Here is an 8151-nt window from a genome sequence, read left to right as displayed (position 1 = left end):
TGTTCTTTTAGGGATTGTGCTTGTCTTGGAGTCATGACTAAGAAATCACGGCCCACAGCCCACCTCCCAAGGGGTTCTGTCTTGTTATTGTACTTGTGACATGTTGCGTTTTGATCTGCTTTGGCTAGCTGGTTTCAAAGCGTGAGGTGTGTAGTCTGTGTTGGTGTCTGTGTGTATGTAAGTGTCTAGGTTGCCCCAGCACTGTTTGTTGAAAGGCTGTCCTGTCTGTACTGGATTCCAGCTGCTTCCCTGTGTTGCTGTCGGCCTGTCGCATCACCTCTTACTCCCTTCCATTCATCTTTGTCTCTTTTGTCCAGGCCGCATGGGTAAGTCTGAAAATCTGGAGTACACTTCCTCCAGCTTCATGTTTCCTTTCCAAAATTATTTCAGCTATTCTGTCTGTTTTACCTTTCCATATAAATTGTGAAATCAGTTTATAGAGGAGTTCTGCTGGGACTTTGGAATTGCGTTAAATCCATAGGCAAGTTTAAGAAGAATTCAGTTTTCGTGACTGGGAGCCTTGTAATCTTGAACACAAGGTGTCATTTATATATCGAGTTTCTTTCATCAGCATTTTACAGTTTCCTCACACAGATCCTGTGTTGTTAATTTGGAAGTACTGGGCCTGGTGTGATAACGTGGTGGTTTAAGTCCTCGCCTTGAACGCCCCGGGATCCCATATAGGCACCAGTTCTAATCCTGGCTGCTCCGCTTCCCGTCCAGTTCTCTGCCTGTGGCCTGGGAAAACAGTCGAGGACAGCCCAAAGCCTTGGGATCCTGCACCCGTGTGGGATACCCGTTGGAGGCTCCTGGCTTTGGATTGGCTCAGCTCTGGCTGTTGTGTCCGTTTGGGGAGTGAACCACTGGATGGAAGACCTTCCTCTCTGTCTCTCCTCCTCTCTGTATATCTGCCTTTCCAATAAAAATAAATAAATCTTTTTTTAAAAAATTTAGGAGTACTTTCAGATGTTTTTCTTTTTTATTTTTTTAAGTTATTGTCGGTATGTGGAAAACCATTGACTTTTTGTGTCAATGTAGTTCTGGTGTGACTCAGACAGGACACAGTGGGAGATTTATAGCACTAAATACCTATGTTAGAAACAAAAAGTCTCATATTTGTGGTTTTAGCTTCCACTTCAGAAACTTGGAGAGTAAACTGGGAAAAGTACAAGACAAGTCAGGGGAATGCAAAGAGCGGAAGGCAGTGGTGCTGGGAAGAGATGGATGAGGGTTCCTGCAGCAGATCTGGGTCGCTGGAGAGTGCGGGAAGACTTGCAGGCCTCCACCAGATGGAGCGCAAGGTTCCTGCTCTCAGGAACAGGAGAGGTGACATCAAGTGCCGGTTTTCCAGAGGTCAGGCTGTTAGATGGCAAATTAGATGAGATGAACACACAAGTTCCCTGGAAGATACAGATTATCTCAGGTCATTCAAGTAAAAATCGGAAGGCCTCAGCAGCCCTGTCAATGAAATAGACTGAATTTTTGAGTCACAGAGCTATAAGATAAACATAGATGGCTGTATTGGTAAATGTTACCGCAAAAGTGAAGAAATGATACTGTGTCTACAGCTCTGGCAGCCAGCTGAAGTTGAAAAGAGGTCAGCATTTCTGATGCCTAAGCCAGACGTTTGCCCCTCGTGTCTGTCAGCAAATGCTTCAGCTGACCCAGTCTTAAATTATCCTTACAAGAAGAGGATAATATGTCTTCATCAAATGAGGTTTATCCAAAGAGTGCTAGATATATGTACCATTTGAAAGCTAAGTAGTATAATTCACCATGTTAACTGCAAGAAAATAGTATGGTTAATTGAGGCGAGAGTCTCACAATTCAATACTGACAAATCATGTTGGAAGTCTGAAGTGAATAAGGGATTAAAGGAAATGTGTTCAGTTTGATAAAACACTTGTATAGGAATCTCACTCAGATGCCTCCTGGTGACTGCTGGCTGCATTTCCGCCACTACCAGCTTCGAGGTAAGGCCTTGGGAGAGAATTAAAACTCGTATGTCATTTGTAGAGAAACTGATGGTGGTCTTCCAGAAAGCTCTTAGGAGTAATGAATCAGCTTAGCATGGTTGCAAGATACAAGACATATATATACAACACTTGACATATTTTCCATATGAGTTTATAAGCTAAACTATAACAATACTATTCAAAACAGTGAAAATGTTAGTGATAAATTTGACAGAAGATCTGAAAGACCTGTGTGGGGGAAAACCACGGAACATTGTTGAGAAAGATGTGTGAAGATTTAAATGGAATATATGTCATGTCCTGGATACAATATTTTTAACCTGTCAGTCTTCATTCAAAAGGTTTAACTCACTCTTAGCCAAATACAAATAGGCTTTCTGGCGGTTTGTATGTGTATGTAAGGTGGTTATACAAAATCTGATTATAAAATCTGTATTTAAACAAGCTGTAGTAGACCATACAATTTGAATAAATAAATGTGTAGAGGTTATATTATGTAACTTTAAGATTGATTTCGAAGCCACAGTGATAGGAAGGTATGGTATCACCATAAAATCTACAGAATTTTTACACAGAGGTTTATTTGAAAGGGAGAGCGAGTGAGAGAGAATATGATCTTCCATCTGCTGGTTCACTCCCAAATGGCCACAAAGACCAGAGCTGAGCCGCTCTGAAGCTGGGAGCCAGGAAATTCTTCCAGGTCTTCCACGTGGGTGCAGCGGCCCCAAGGACTTGGGCCAAGCTTCATTGCTTTCCCAGGCCATAAGCAGGGTACTGGATTGGAAGTGGAGCCACGAAGCCTGACCTGGCATCCATAAGGGATGCTGATGCTGAAGGTAGAGGGTTAGCTTGTTATGGCACTATGCCAGCCCCAGTTCCTGGAATTGGAGTCCAGGGATAAACCACATATTTGGCAGCTCAGTGGGAGGAGCATATTTGCCCCCTCCCATACTGTCCTGGATCCATGGAATAAAGGTTTAAAACTATCTCCCAGTGTTCCTTAGGTATACATCAGATTTTGTTTGTTGTATCTTTTTTAAAAAAAGATTTATTTGTTTATTGGAAAGTCAGATATACAGAGAGGAGGAAAGACAGAGAGGAAGATCTTCCATCTGATTATTTACTCCCCAAGTGACAGCAACAGCCGATGCTATGCCGATCTGAAGCCAGGATCCAGGAACCTCTTCTGGGTCTCCCACACGGGTGCAGGGTCCCAAAGCTTTGGTCCGTCCTCGACTGCTTTCCCAGGCCACAAGCAGGGAGCTGGATGGGAAGTGGAGCTGCCGGGATTAGAACGAGCAGCCATATGGGATCCTGGCACGTTCAAGGCGAGGACTTTAGCTGCTAGGCCACACCACTGGGCCCAATTTGTTGTTTCTTAAGACTAACTATAAAGCTAAAAGTATAGGAAGTCTCAAAAGAAATAGGACATTTTTAGTGTCTGGCAGACTTCTTAGAGATAACTTAAAAAGTATGTGCTATAAAAGGAAATCTACCAGTAGGAATGAACAACTTGCTGTATTAAAGTCAATCCTTCCTGTGGGGGTCATTGAAAAGATGTAATGCTGACTTTGTGTTTTGATGAGTATGACATTGCTCTAATATCAGGGTCAGGAATGGTAACATTCTTTCAACCATTCTTGGTATTTTCTCCTTGTCTTTCTTCTGCCTCCCAACTCCTGCCTCCTAAAGCTGAGAGGAATGTGACTGTCCTTCATGACTGGGGAGCCTCCACCCGCTGGCCCGTTGAAGTCTTCATCCCTAAGCCTGGCATCTGCACATGTTAGACTTGGCCCTGGCCTGTTCCTTGTCCAATCGAGAGGGAGTCATCCAGTTGTGTTTGTGTAGGTGGGAAGAGGGCACAAATATGGGATCAGCAGGACTCGGAGGAACACAGCATACTTTTTTTTGCTCCTCTGGAGGGAGAGAACTTAAACTTTTAAATATTTTTTCTTGGTAAATCTCTGGCAGCCGCTGATTCTCAAAGACTGCTCTCAGATATTGTCTTTGTGGCTAGTGAGTAAGCCGCTGGTCCTCAACTCTCATGCATGCTTGATGACTTCCGAGTGGCCAAAGGCAAGACCTCTTAGGATTTCCATTCTACAGCATGCTGCATGGCCTCCGCTGAGCCACCTGCTTTGCAGCACAGCTACCAGCATGCATGAAGTCGTAAGACTGGTCCTTCAAGGGGTAGCTAGAACTCAACATACTCCTCCTTTGTCTTGGGGTGCCCAGAACACATAAATCATGGATAGCCATTACCATGTCTAATAACTTACCACACTCACACGTGTACATAACACACTTACACTGTGTAGGTTCTGTGGGCTGGGCCTTCTCCCTGCAGAACTGGAAACGGTTTTGCCATGAATGATTCATCTGGTTGCAGCTTTGGTCTGCCACCCAGGAATGTATTCCATCAGGACACCAACATGCAGTGTCACTGGAATCTATGTCATATCGAGCTATGTGGTTAGCTGAAGCTTGACTGCTGTTCTAGCACAGGTATTTTCTGTTCATTCCTTACTCCGAAAGGTTTTCAAGGTCCTGTGTAGTTAAGGTGGTCCTTTGCCAGACTCCCATGGTTCCTTAAGAACATCTCTAGCCAGGCCTTTACTTGTGATATGTAAATTATACAAAGGTACTTTAAAAACGTCATGGGAAAAATGAAATAAAAGAAATTTATTTTGATACAAGAATTTAAGCTGAAGAAATACAAATGGCCAATATATATAGATATGAGAAAATAATATCATTAGCTGTCCATGAAAATCAAAGTCCCAATGAAATATCAACTCTCCCTTTAGAATGTTATTAATGGGGTGGGTATGGTGGCTCAACAGTCTGATTCTCCAACTGCAAGTGCCACCATTCCATGTGAGTGTTGGTTCATGTGTCAAGTTCTCCACTTCCAATCCAGTTTCCTGCTTGTGGCCTGGGGAAACAGTGGGGGATGTCCCTGGTCCTTGGATCTTTGAACCCACAGGGAAATCCAGGAGAGGCTCCTGGCTTTGGATCACTCAACTGGCTGTTGTGGCCATTTGGGAGTGAACCAGCAGATGGAAGTCGGCTCCTCTCTTTTCCTCTTCTCTCTGTAAATCTCCCTTTACAGGTAAAAACAAGTAATTCTTTTCTTTTAAAAGAATGTTATTAGGAAAACAAAGTAAATGGTGAGGATATCAGCAAGAGGAGACTCTTACAACGGTGATGGGGATGTACAAGGAAAAGGATGTGAAGATTCCTTAAAAATCTAAATAGGATTGCCCTATGATCCAATGATCCCACTTCTGGGCATGTAACCAACAGATATGGCATTTTAGCAAAGAGCCGCCTGCACCACCACTGTTCATGATAGGTAAGCTATGGGGTCAGTCAAGGTACCCATCAGCAGGTGAATGGGTAAAGAATGTGTGTCATATGTACACTCAATTTCTAGAAGGAACGGAATCTATTATCTGTAGTAAAATGGGTGGAACTGGAATGTATTCTTAAGGGAAAGAAGCTAGACATAGAAAGAGAAGTGCTACATGTTCTTCATATGTGAAAACAAAACAAAAACCAAAGCTCAACGTGAATATGGTCAAGCAGATATCAGGGGCTGGGAGGGAAAGGAGGAGGTGGTGGGAGGCTGGAGAACAGGTGGCCAATCAGGGTCATCTCGATTAAGTTCCTGTGTGACAGCACAGGAGTGAACAGGGCTCCCCATAACCTATTGTCTATTCTGTGAGCAACAGAAGAGAAGCTACAAGGCACAACGTGGTGTCAGGGAGGAGGAAATGGTGTTAGTCCAGATCTGATCAGTACATATTTTACCCACAGACTGAAACACCACAATGTGCCCCAGAACTTTCTACAATTATTAATAAGGTCATTAAAATTTAGATTCACACAGTTTTCCGCAATTTACATTTTCCGTGAACTTTTGAAGATCACTTGTGCATTTATATATCTGCTACCCGGCAGAAGGGTAACTGTTGGGTACACAAATGCATCTTTTTTACACTTTTATTGAATGGAACCTAGCCTAGGAGTTGGGGAATGTGTGCTTTTTTTCGTAAGTGTTGTGTAACGTGTGAACCACAAGGTGGCATCATTTCATACAGATGTTGAACACTTCCCATCCTCATGGATCACCAGAGGGAGCCCTTCCGCCCCACTTCTGAAGGCTATGTTTAAAGTGCACCAGTTGTTAAAAGCACATTTCTTCTCTCCCCCCGCCCCCCGCTGTATTGTTTCCTTAATATATCTGATGTAAAGGGATTTTAAGGGAGAAGCCCCACCCAGTATCCCACCCACCCCAGGTCCCTGACCTGGCGCATGCTCTGAGGGTCTTGCTCAAGTGGTTTTGATAGTACAACAGTTCTGAATTGCTGCCACTCTCACCACTCCAAGCACGATGAGGTCGTTGAAGAATCCACTGATTGACATAGTCCATCATAGAGTCTCCGTTTGTCCAGTATTTCGCTGCCAACATATAACTGAGGTGGTTGATTGACTTATTCTGTCTTTTCTTGGTTGAGGTTCTGAATCTGGCAGTTGGATTGGTGAGATACCCAAAGAAACTTTGAGGTGTTCCCAGACCAGATTCTTGTAAGTACTAGCAAGCACAGGGCCTGGCACAGTCCATTGCCCTGATCATCTGGTGGTTACAATTGTTGGGTTGGTTCTATTTCCATCCCTGTCTTCCACTGGAACCAATGGGTGTTGCAATCCAGCATAGTTCTGCCCAGCACATACTTGGCCCTCACATAAACCAGTGAGAGCTGCAGCCTAGTTGGAGTGACTCACAAAAACCCTCACCAGGCCTGCCCCCTACCCTGGTTTTCCAGTATGTGTGGCAGACTAGTCCAGTCTGTCCCACATCCCGTTCGGCTCTCATACATGCCAATGGGTATTAAAACTTTGTTCCATTTAACCAGCTCAACTATCCCGCCTTCATGGATGCTGTTGGGTGTCTGTTTAGCTACTTCAGGCCCTGTCCTAGTTTTTGTGCCCTCCTGTGGGGGGTGGTAACCCAAGAGGGAGGAGCCTACTATTTCCCTCCCAGGCCTCTCCCACTCCCAGATTTTGCACTCTCCAGAAAGTTCTGTGGTTTGACTTGACAGAACTAGTCCCCGGTGCCAGCTTCTGCCAACTGATGCTGTGGCTAAGCCCAAACAACCCTCACCCACTCTAATTGTAGATTGCACCAGAAGGAATAATTAGCCCAGCCTGATTTTTCCCTGATCTGGTCCACATGAGGCACACAGCTGTTGTAGCCCTGCCTAGTCTTGTCTGCCCCCATCCCAGCTCATGCTGCTCTCCAGTGGGAGTAGCTGTTCAGCAAGGGAACCACCCCTTACTCCCCTGCTGGCTCTTCCCTCTTCATTCCTGATTCTCACGTGTGCTGGTTGGGTGCTGCGGTCACAACTGGCACAGGTAACCTCACCTTGGCGTTCTGTGTTGTGCACTGCTTTTGTCATGACCGAACCTGGGTCGATGAACCACACTGTTCTGGTGTTCAGATTTGCCAGTGGATGATGTGAACTGATTCAGCCTGGTCTGCCCCCGACCCATGCCAAATGTATGCCAGTGGGACACTTTCCATGACCTCTTCTGGGCTGTTTCCCTCCATGAAAAGCATGTTTCTTGACCAAAGAAAGCTCTGTATTACTCTCAGATAGTTGTAAGGGCTCTCTTCTCAGATTCCACACTCATGAAGCAGGAGATAAGAGGGTGAGGCTGGCCAAAAGCTGAGCAGATACCCAAGTCAGGGTTGGCCCTTTGGGCAAAGGCAACAGAGAGAAGAAGTTGTGCTGTGTGGAAGGCAGCCCTGGCAGGAATTGAGAGGGGAAACAAGGAAGGAGGGAGTGAGGATGACCCAAAAGTCGATTGTTTTTATTTTTATTTTTACAAATGTGTTTACGAGGTTGACAAGGATACATACCCACGAGGACCACTGTTGAGGGTGGAGAGGGCTGAGACATGGGGGAAGGTGGGTGGAACTAATGCTTCCAATACTCCTTTCCTTCCATTTCCCCTGTATCTGGTGTGTGTGTGTGGGGGCTCCTAGCTGTGAAACTACATCAGTACCCTGGGATGCCCACTTGATGTTATCTTAGAAACCCCAATGTGGAGAGGAATGTTCCAAGGGCATTTGCTTAAGTGGGTTTTGACAGTTTTGAGACACTGTTGG

This window comes from Ochotona curzoniae, unplaced genomic scaffold (genome assembly GCF_017591425.1).
Source record: "Ochotona curzoniae isolate NIBS_2020 unplaced genomic scaffold, NIBS_Ocur_1.0 contig_3527, whole genome shotgun sequence".
Taxonomy (NCBI): domain Eukaryota; kingdom Metazoa; phylum Chordata; class Mammalia; order Lagomorpha; family Ochotonidae; genus Ochotona; species Ochotona curzoniae.
Note: the sequence above shows the minus strand (reverse complement) of the source record.